Source organism: Durio zibethinus, chromosome 14, assembly GCF_047325235.1.
Source record: "Durio zibethinus cultivar Kanyao isolate XHJ-2024 chromosome 14, ASM4732523v1, whole genome shotgun sequence".
Taxonomy (NCBI): Eukaryota; Viridiplantae; Streptophyta; class Magnoliopsida; order Malvales; family Malvaceae; genus Durio; species Durio zibethinus.
This window is the reverse complement of record NC_143175.1, coordinates 19,247,951-19,260,049: the sequence shown is the minus strand read 5'-3', so window position 1 is coordinate 19,260,049 and position 12,099 is coordinate 19,247,951.

Here is a 12,099-nt window from a genome sequence, read left to right as displayed (position 1 = left end):
TGTATATATGTATATATATAATGTAAGATAGGGCACTTAAGTACTATACCAAACAATGAAATTTTTTTTCAATTTAAAATTTATTTCTGGTTAAATGTGGAATGAAAAGCAATTATAATTTTCCATATAAATTTATTTATATGTGGCCATTGTGCATGTTCCCACATACTACTCAAGGTTTTCTTGTTTAATATTTTGATAAATTGTTCACATAATTTACTTAGTACTAATTTAGAAGAGCTTTAACAAATAGTATGTGATAAGATAAATTACTCTTAATACTAAATTTCCAATATATTGGGATTTAATTTGGGAGTCATATTCCCCTTTAAGAAAGTCTATAAAAACGTCCCAACACCAATAAATTTTGTCACTTTCAATCAATTTGGTCTTACAACTATTCATACCTACTATTTAATTCATTTTATTTTGCAAAATCTAATTTTTATGTTCTTGATTGGAGGAAAGCCAATGTACATCCTTAAACTACCATATCTCCCCACGAGGCTCTCAATAGCAAATTAATTAGCCCAAAGTTCAAATGATTGATCCAAATTGCAGATATTTTTCAACAAAAGTATGTAGAAGAGTAGGTCTGGGATGTTTTCGCTATTTTCAATTTGTCCTTTCTTTATTTTGTATAAATAATAAATAATAAAAGTATCAATCAAACGATTGTCGCCAATGAAAGAAAGAAAACAATTTACTTTCGAGAAAGGTAAAATTGTAAAAACAAACGTATATTAGCTTTATTTTTTTGTATATTTGTTTCAAATTTTAATATTTTGTGGCTTGAAGTCAATCCTTAATTAAAAGTTTTAGATTATTGCTTAATTAATGCATTTATTGTTTCAATATTTAATTAATAGTCTGATTTATTTAGCGGTGATATTTTAAATCAAATGTTAGAATTAAATCAATTAAATATGGATACTGTTGAGTTGAGCTTGTGCTAAATGAAGCTACATGGGCTGGGCAGCTGGCCGGAATCAAACAGCCTATATGAAATTTTAATTGGTTTAGATATAAATATTACATTTGTTAAATCAGAATAAATAAATAAATAAAATTTGATCAAAAAACAGAGTTAGGTTTGGATTTTTCTATTTAAGATTTAGATCTGATTTGATTTTGTTTAAAAATTAAAATATATTTTTTTATCATTACGAGACAAAGTTCATTTGTTTTATTTTTTTATAATGAATAAGACTCATTTGTTTTATTACTTGTAATATGATAAATTTTATTTTTTTGTATAAAATGATAATTCAATTTTAAATTGCATTAAATAAAATTAAATTATATCCAACCCAAATAACTTAAAATTTTCATTAAAATTAATTAAATTAATTAAATTAATAATTTATATAAAAAATAAAAAAAACTATTTTTTTATTTTTAAATAATAATACTTTAGATGGATTTAAATTTTATTATTACATATAGAAACAGATTTTGACAAAAAATAAAGTTTAAAAAATTAAATTTGATTAAATTTGAACTTACTTAAAATACGAAAATATCATATCAAACCTGACATGACTTACCCAATTCATGAACAGGTCTATGTTTAGCTCAATTTAATAAATAAATCAAGCATAATCAAATGAGTACTCATTTTCTCAATACCAAGTTAAAGCAAACATAATGAAATTTTCTTTTTTTTTTTAAATAGATAAAAGGCTTGAATCTAAGATTTTTACCCATATCCCAAAAACCATTTTAAAGTAATTTGATACCGACAACGCCAAGCTTTAACCCTTACAAATCTTTGAAAAGAAAAAAAAGAAAGAAGATTTAAAGTTTTATAATATAACTAAACATGTTCCTACTAGGTAATAAGGTACAAATACTTGAGCCTACTTTATGCATTATAAGTTGCACTAGTGTCAAAAATAAGTATAAAGTGAAGGAAAGAAAGATACTTGTATGATCTTTGAAAATAAAGTTAAATTGAACTCTTCCTCAAACAATAAAAGTAAATTAAACCTACCAATTTACATTAATAGAAAACCATAGAAACTCCTAAAAAAAAAGTTGGAAAGCCATACCCAGAAAAACAATTGAATATTCCCATCTTTACAGAACCATTAGAACAATTACCAAATAAATGAAGAAAGTTTTAGGGAAAATAAGTATAAAAAAAAAAAAGACTGCTAATAAAGCTGCTCTTTTCGGTCATGCCACCCTCTCCAACTGCCAAAAATTAAAGTATAAAAGATTTAAGTCATATCTTATAAGATAAATAGTTTATATTTAAATAAAATGATAAAATTACGAAAATGATTAATCATTTTTTTATATAAGATAATTCAATCCTTTTAAAATGAAAAGAATTATTTTTAATTTATGAAATTAAATTTATATATTTTATTATACTTTTAAAAATTATATAATAATTTAAATTGTATAAATTTTAAGAATAATTTAGACTAATAAATAAATTATTCTATCATAATTTTTACAACATAGGTCATATATTTATGGGCCTACATTTATAAGGATCCTTTCTATAGAATGAGGTGGCCCCACGTTTAGGTTCTGCTAGGCCCAATTTTGCTCTACACTTATTGGTGCAATGATTTCAATTTGTCGAATGAAATGTGACTCCTTAAATTTTTTTCATTTTTATAACAAAAGAAAAATATAGTAATAATAATTTCAGATTTTTTTTCTTGAGAATTCAGAAAATTAAATCCCATCCAACTCATGCATAAAATAAAATTACATTGTAGGGAAAAAAACTTTTTCAAAAATTATCTACTTTAGTCTACAAGTTCTTTTTGTACATTTTTTCCACAAGAAATTTTATATTCTTAAAACCTCTTTGTTCTTTTTAAATAATCATGAAAACACTTTAGTCAAATTCCCCACATGTCATGAATTTATCTTTATCAAAAAATTCACATGTCTAATTTTTCTACTTTTAATTAACTCATATTAATACTGCTAAAATTAATCTAAATTCAAAAAACTCAATTTGATTTGATAAAAAAATTAACAATTCAAATTTATTCAATTAAAATCTAAAATAATTCAAATATAAATTTATATTAATTTAATTTTAAAAATTAATAATTTGAATTCGAAATGATTCAACATTATGACTTAAATCCAAATTATATAATCTGAACGATTTAATCCAAAATGACTCAATCTGTTGTTATTACGTTTAGATTCGTAGACCTATCACTAGACATTGACTTTAAGGAGTCGCCACCAATCCCTTTTTTTTTGTTTAGATGCGATTTGTCACCTAACTGAATTTGTCCATTTTAAAGAGGATTCCTAAGTTTGACTTAGGTATCTCTAAAAGGTAAATTTAATGTTTATGAAACCAGAATTAAGTTTGGAAGTACAATTAAGTGTGAGAAAGTTTACAACAGCCTCACAACGCCCATCGAAAGATGGTACTAGCTCGATTTCATATTATCTATTAAGCCATAAAGATTTTACCAAGTAATTAATTATTAAAAACTATTTTTAATTGACTCCAATACTTTTGGTAAAAAATTAAAAAAATTCTCTCACTTCAAGAATATACAAGAAAACTACTGTTTAACTTGCAGAGCCTCTATTGTCGGATTATTTAACATTTAAAAATTTTCAAAATGAATTCGACTTTTGATATAAATCTTTTTTCTTTTTATTTTAAAAAACTCATTGCTTTTGTACAAGGAAAATTGGTACTTTCAACTTTTCCTCAAAATATTTTTTTTTTTGAAATTTTAATTTCAAAGAAAATTGATACTTTTAACTTTTTCCTCAAAAATATTTTTGAAAATTTCTATTTTTAGAAATTTTATTTTTAAAAGAAATTGATACTTTCAATTTTTTCCTAAAAATATTTTTTTATACCTTTTTATTTTCAAGGAAAATTGATACTTTAAACTTTCATTTTTAGAAATTTTATTTTTAAGAGAAATTGATACTTTCAACTTTTCCCCAAAATCATATTTTTTATTTTTTTATGTTCAAAGGAAATTGATACATTCAACTTTCCTTCAAAAATATTTTTTAAATTTTATTTTCAAGGAAAATTGATACTTTCAACTTTTCCTCAAAAATATTTTTTTCAAAAATTTTATTTTAGAAAAATCATTAAAATAATAAAATAATAAATAAATTAAATTAAAATTTAAAAATTAAGGAATACCAAATAATTCTAATTTAGAAATAATAATAATAATAATAAAATAATAATAAATAAATAAATAAAAACCTTGGAACGGCTCGGCTCAAGATAGAAGTGCGACTTGAAGACTTGGCTCAGCTTGACTCGATTGGAATGAATTAGTTGAAACGCGGGGTAACAAATCAAGTCGCGATCGGGTCAGATTGGCCCAAATAGAAACGCGCAGATCCTAGGTATTTACTAACGTTAAAACGGAGTTGTTTAGCAGAGGTATATAAGCCCAAATCCGATCTTTTCCTTCATAATTCTCCTTCCCTTCTCTCGCTCTCCATTTCTTTTCTCTCCCTTTCTCTCTAGAAAACCTAGATTCCGGTTAAATGTTCTACCGAAATCTGAAAAAAGATGCCAAAAATTACAAAAATAGTTGAAAAATTCAAAGTTAACCAAAAAAGTTGCCAAAAAATTAATCGAAATCTAGAAATTTTTCAAAAATTTTCCAAAAGAAAAATCACCAAAAAATCTTAAAAAATCTTAAGATCACTTTTGAACTTTCTAAATGCCTTTTTTTGCTTTTCTTTGCTCTATGTGTTCTTTCTGTGTATATTTTCTGTTTCTGCTATTTGTTTCATTCTCTATTTTTTATGTGTCTCTACCTTTGATCTATAGATATATTTATAAGCTTTAAAACCACAGACTCCAAAGCTGAATAGGAATCTCAATTTCTTTTGGACTTTTAGTCATGTTCAATCTTTTTCAGTTTATCTCAAATTTCTCAAGCCAGTTTTACACCAATTCAACCACTTTTTTTTGTTTTTTCATTTTTATTATTTTTTTATTAATTAACAAAACAAAAAAAAAAAACCCAAACAGATTGGGTGTCTACAACTACCCCTATTTGCACATTTCCTGTGCACCAGGAATTGTGCAAAGATGTAGACAACCCACTTATGCCAACACATTCCTTTTTTTTTTAACACTTGAAACACCCCTAAGTAGAGGTTCACAACCCCTTTCCTTTTTTTTTTTTTAGAGTGAACAAAACTCCTCTAAACAGAAGCTCAACGACTTTGAAAAAAATAAACAAAGCTCCTCTAAACAGAGACACAACAACTTTGAAAAATAAAATACTCTTCTAGACAAAGGCTCCACAACTTTGAAAAAATAAATAAAGCTCCTCTAAATAGAGGCTCAATGACTTTGAAAAAATAAAACAAAGCTCCTCTAAATAGAGGCTCAACAACTTTGAAAAAAAAAATTATTCCTCTAGACAGAGGCAACCATGACTTTAAAAAAATAAATTGCTCCTCTAAACAAAGGCAACCACGACTTTGAAAAATAAATGCTCCTCTAAACAGAGGCACCACAACTTTGAAAAATAAATGCTTCTATAAACAGTGGCACCACAACTTTGAAAAAGTAAATTGCTCCTCTAAACAGAGGCAACTATAACTTTGAAAAATAAAATGCTCACTGATAATCATGTCCAAAGGAGTCGTAGATCAAATCTGATGAAATTTATAATGAAAACTCAAAGATTCACAATTTGAGTTCGAAAATAAAAGGTTCAGATTTGCAAGAACCTGTTAACTTCATAAGAATTCACTAAAATTTGATTATCAAAATTCCAGTTTCATAAGGATTCAAATTTGCAAAATCTCAAGATTCACATTTGCAAATTACAAGATTCACATCCAACATTTAAAGATTTTCAATCAAATTTTGGGGATTCTCATCCAAAAGTTCAAAGCTTTTCATTTGAATTCAAAAGGTTTACATTCAAGAAATCTTAGAGTTTCACATCTAAGTTCAAAGGCACTCACTCAAAAATTTAGAGATTTACATCCCAAAAATCTTAGAGTTTCACATCTAAGTTTAAAGGTTCTCACTTAAAAATTTAGAGATTCACATCCAAAAGTTGATTTTAAAGCTTTTCGTTTGAATTTTGGAGATTCACATCCAAAAATTTAAAACTTTTCATTAGTTTGAAGATTCACATCCAATAAACTTTAGGGTTTCACATCTCAAATATTCTCATTTAAAATTCAAAGATTCTCATTTAAAATTCAAAGATTCTCATTTAAAATTCAAATATTCTCATTTCAATTCAAAGATTCACATTCGATAAATTTTGGATTTCAGACCTCAAAGATTCTCATTAACACTTAAAGATTTTCATTTGATGATTTAAAATTTCTCATTTGAGTTCGAAGATTCACATTCGACACTCAAAGATTCTCATTTGAAATTCAAAGATTCTCATCAAAAGATTCATAATTTTTTTTCAAGGGACTCAAAATTTTACATGTAATGAATGTCATGATCAATGATGCAAATGCTTCTTTAATGATGTAAATGCAACAATCTAGATTCTCACAATGCCATATTCTTAACCATGATTCAAATGTCTACTGCATAATGCAAATGCATATCCAAACCAAAGTTTCAAACAATCCCCAAACAATAATGCAAATGTTCTACATGTAAAGTGGATGTCAATGTCATGAAAGTCTAATCAAAACGTGGTAATATGGTTCTCAAGACTTCATCATTTTGAGCTTCTTAGCACTAGCCATCTTAGAATAAATTCTGTCTTCTATCACTTGATCATCACTCATAAGCTTCTCAGTACAAATTTCATCATTCATCATTTGATCATCGTCATGGGCCTCTTAGTATTTCAGAGCAAATTTCATCCTACATCACTTAATCATTGTTCATGGGCTTTTCAGCACCAGTTTTACCCATTGTCTTATATTTTTTTATCACAACTCACAAGTTATGTCGATCAATTAATCCCCATATTCATTACTTGGACATACCACTTTTTTTTTTAATTTGCCTCATCTTCATTTTGTTGACCAATCCATCATCATATTCCCTATTTGGTCACGCCATGTGTCTTTTCAATTCATTCTATCATTCTCGATTTCTTCTCAAAGGAATGCAAGAATCTTTTAAGCACATTGTCATTCATTCATCATCATTTCAAATCATGACAAATATAATGCACTCATACATTTTTTTGATTTATTCTGAAGATGCAACAATAAGGGAATACAAGGTGATTTGAGAGAAAGGTAATTAAAAAAGGACGAGTTTGGTGCAAAATAAATAGGGAAAGAAACAAATTGGATACATGTCATTGGGATGAATGATATATCCAAACAATGAATATCCAGATAATTTTAAACATTAATTTAAGATTTTTTTTCAAAAACTCATTCCATTGACTATCAAAATCATTTTGAGCTCATCAAACTTCATCCTAACTTTGAGGGATCTTTATATGTCTTTGATCTTTCATCCATGTGAATCGTTTGTCCAACTCTTAGCTTAGAAGTTTTTTTACTCAAATCGCCCTTTCGGATTTTCAACTTGAGTCTTTTTTTTTTCTTTTTTTCATTTTCCTTTTTTTTCTCTTTTTTTTCTTTTTTTTTTCTTTCTTTTTTCTTTCACCCATTATTAATATCTTTTTTACATCAATCTTTAGAGCAACTAAGCATAATTATGTCATTCCATCATGAGCATGCCTTAGCCCAACATATGACCATTCAATTTGACCATTCACATTTGATCCAAATGGACTTCTAAAGGTTGTAATGTAGGCCATGGTAAACATGAAAGAAATGGATAAAAATAGGCTTAAAATATGTGTTTAAAGGGTTCAAAACCAAATGATCCTCACTTGATGCAGCTTGACATCACTTCATTACTTTTTTCTTTTCCATCTCATTCTTTACAAAAGGATTCTCATTACTTTACCCCAAATCATGTGTGACATTCATTTTTTTCTCTTTCTTTCATTTTTTTTTCTTTCTCTCTTTGAGACCTTTTGCGATCTTTTGTCTCTTTTTTCTTTTTTCAAACAAAAAAAAAATGCCCCCTAATGTGGAAGGTGATCCTTGGTCAGGGTTTTTTAGAAAAAAAAATCATAATAAGCTTAAAGGGATAACAATGAATGGTTTTTCAAATGGTAAAAGAAAGATGATCATTTTTTCTCTCAAATGTGAATACTTTCCTTGAACATCATCTATTGAGCAAAATTAAGCTCATGAATTTGTATAAAAGACTGCTCATCTTCAAGATATATTAATTTCACATCTGTTAGTAGCTGGCTTCTTTTGCTCAAATAGTCTCAATGTGAATGAGTTCTCAAAATTAAATCTTAAAATTATTGTTATCATTGTCTAAACATTCATCATTTGGAATTCAAGAATGAGAATAAAAAGTTATGAAAGGTAGCAAAGTAAGGAATAATGGTTGAATGAAAGAGAAAATGTAATGAAATGCATTAACTTGCCTTTTATTAAAATGATAACAAATGAAATCTTATTACCTAAAAGAAATCCTAACATTACTCTAAAAGAAATCCTAAAATGACAAGAAACTTCCAACCAACCTTATCTTCATTCTCCAAAATTATGCCCCTGTGTAATCAAGTGAAGGATCTTTATTGACATCTTGCCCATTGATTCATTGTAGCTTTTTAGGCTTTTTTGAATTAACATATTCTTGATTCTCATTTAGAGCATTGACATTGTGATTAGGCAATGGATTGCCACTAACATTAGGTGTTCTTGCTCTTCCTTGATCAAAACTTAGCATTTCATCCTTGATCAACCGTTGCACCTTATGTTTCAAAGCAATGCAATTTTTAATGGAATGCCCAGTAATTCTATAGTGGTAATCACAGTGGGCTGTAAGATTATACCACTTGGGATATGGTGGTTTAAGCAGTTTCATACGACTGGGGCAATCAAGTGGCTATTATAGAGCTCTCGATATAACTTCGTATAAGTCATGAGGATTGGATCAAATACAGATTTTTCTTGAGTAATTCGTTGCTATCGTGAACCACTGGCTAGGCTAACAGGACAAATTTGAGGTCTTGTAGAAGTTTGAATGTTAAAGCTGTATGTAGGAGCTTAGGGCTAAAAATAGGCTGGTATGTTGATGGGTAAGATGGTTGTGGTATGGGCTGGTATGGGTAGGATAAAAAATTATTCACAGCTGGATAGTACGGAGAATAACCCTATGGTGGATAAGATTGATAACCCCTTGAACTATTTGTCAAAACTCATAGCTAGAGTTTTGATCTTTTTCTTTTTAGATGCGTTCCTAGTTTTTCCTCCTTTCAACTTGTCATTTTTAATGGCATTCTTAATGATTTCGCCTAAGATCACCATATCTATAAAATTTTTGGTTGTATTTCCTATTATCTTTTCATAATAAAGAGATTTTAAAGTGCTGATAAATAGCACTGTAGTTTCTTTTTCAATTAGAGGAGATTACACTTGAGAAGCTACATCCCTTCACCTTTAGGCATATTCCTTAAAGGACTCATTTGCCTTTTTTCTCCATGTTTAATAAAGACAAACGATCAAAAGCCAAATCCATGATATATCGATATTGACTGATAAAGTCATGGGCCATATCGCTCAAAGAACGGATGTGAGTTCTATCTAGTTAGACATACTACCTAGCAGCGAAGCCCGTAAGGCTATCTTAAAAAACATACATTAATAGTTTTCATTATAGGCATGGGCTGCCATATTTCGATAGTACATTGTGATATGAGTCTTTGGGCACTTTGTGCCATCATATCTCTCAAATTTTGGTACTTTAAACTTTGGTGGAATAACCACATTTAGGATAAGCACAGCCTAGCAGCATTGAGAGAACCATAAAACTTAATTTCTTTTACAGCCCGTAACCTTTGTTCAAGCATACTAATCTTTAAATCTTCTTAAGATTCTACCACTTTTGCCTTTTTTTTTCTTTCTCTTTCAAGTCATCTAGATCAAGAACTTGGATCGGTTCTATTACCTTTTCAGTAAATATAGGATTCACATAGCTATGATAATACCCTGGATTTGAAGCTGATGGCATTCTAGGGTAGACAGGATATGTGAACTATTGTGGTGATATATCCTGTGTGGACTGAGCTTGTTATGGACAAAAACTTAAAAGATATAGAAGGTCAGCCACTTCCTGTGATAGAGGGCCTTATTGGCTTGTGATCTCTTCTATCATTTTTCCCTTATTTAACTTGTTGAGAGCATCTAAAATCTTACTGAACTCATTCTCAATCTTTTTCTATGTTTTTTTTAATTTTTTAAATCGGTGAGAGTTTTCTTACTCCATTTGTCTAGCTCTGGCTCTTGTGTTATATCGATGGATGGAGTTCTTGCTGGATGAGCTATCCTTGAACTTTTAATATCATATCTTAGAATTAGCAAGTTTATGCAACTATCTCATGGTTATTTTATTAAATGTAATGAATGAAAATGCAATGAATGAAAATACATGCATGAAGAGAACATTTTCTTTAAGATAGTGTTCAACCAAAAGATTTTATTTATTCCAAAGAACTTTCATTTACATAGAATTTATCATTCTAGATTTATAACCATAAAATCATTTGAACTGCTTATACTGGTCTCTAGCTTCTTCAATGAAGTTCAGGAAACACTCCTCATGTTCTCCTACTGGGGCCACCACTTGTTTCAATACCTCTACCTCTTCTACCATCTCTCTTGCCTTACAAACTTCTTTGTAAATTTAGGTTGTTAGGTGCTCAATATACTTTTTTTTTCCAGGTTTTCCCTTTTACCATACTAAACTTAGTATGATAATCTTTATGCTCTCTAACCAATGCAGTAATATAGTCTTCTTGTTCATTCAACCTTTGTCTCAACTTGCTTAAGTAGCTGTTCAACATGTTATTTTTTATCTATACTTGGGTACTTTCTTTTTTTAATTCAGTATATTCTTACTTCAATCACTCATTCTCTTCAGTCAACTCAACAATTATTATTTTCTTAGCTTTTACTCTTACACATAATCTTTTATGTTCTTGGTGCAACTCCGCTAGGTCTCCAACAGCTGTATCATGTTCTCTAGCGATCTTGCAAACTTTAGCTTCATATTTTTCAGCTCTATCTTTCCACTGATCTTTCTTCACTTGAAGCTTCTGAATCTTTTACTTTAGTCTATCCTTTTCGATCTCAAATATTTTCCTTGCAAGTTTCAATTCTGATGGTATCTCTTTAAGCTTTCCTCTTATTGGTGGTTGAAAGCTTTCATAAGTGAATACCATTTTCTGTCTCCATCTTGCTCTCCAAACCAAGTACCCATTAGTGATGTTATCAGTGAACGATCCAAGACTCACTCTACGAAGGTTTTTTCATGCTTTAATCATCTTATTCATCATCTGAAATACTTTTGGCTCACTGTAAGAAAATTTTGATTGATAAAGCTTATACGTCATTGGAATGAACTGTTTTACCCCAAACTGCCTTCTTACTAGAAGTGACGCATAACTTGTTGCTCCTTATAGACTTAAAAGTGAGACCACAGTGTTATCTCCAAACTGATATAGCATAGGTTCATGATTCATCCACGGGACCAACCATCTCACTTTGGCATTTGTCAATTTTTGTAAGAAAGCTATCCACTCTTTTTTAAACTTTTGTTCTAACCACCCACTTTCATAAAATTCCTTAATCGAAGTTCGATTACGGACATAAAACTTTAAGAAAGCACATTTTCTCCATTCGAAGTGACTTTCATCTATAAGTATAATAACTGTATACAGCCTATAAAACACTCTTCATTTTGACGATAGTAACTCAAAAATCTAACAGTCTTTGTTAATATTATCGTAAAAGGTTACAGCTATCGATCACACTTTTGAAGAAGCCAATCACTACTATTTCAATATAACCAAAAATCTTTGAAAATATCACCATTCCGTATATAGCTAAGGCAAATACGTCTAACCCCCATTATTCGTCGACATGTTGCACTAGAAAATCATGAAAGAACTTTCAAGGTAAGCAAACATGTTCTTGTTTTTTTTTATATGAGAATCCACAATCTCTTTGTCTATCCCTATAAGATGGGCTAAATTCTTACGAAACTTTAATTTGTATTTTTTGACATATATCTTGTCAGGAGCCTTG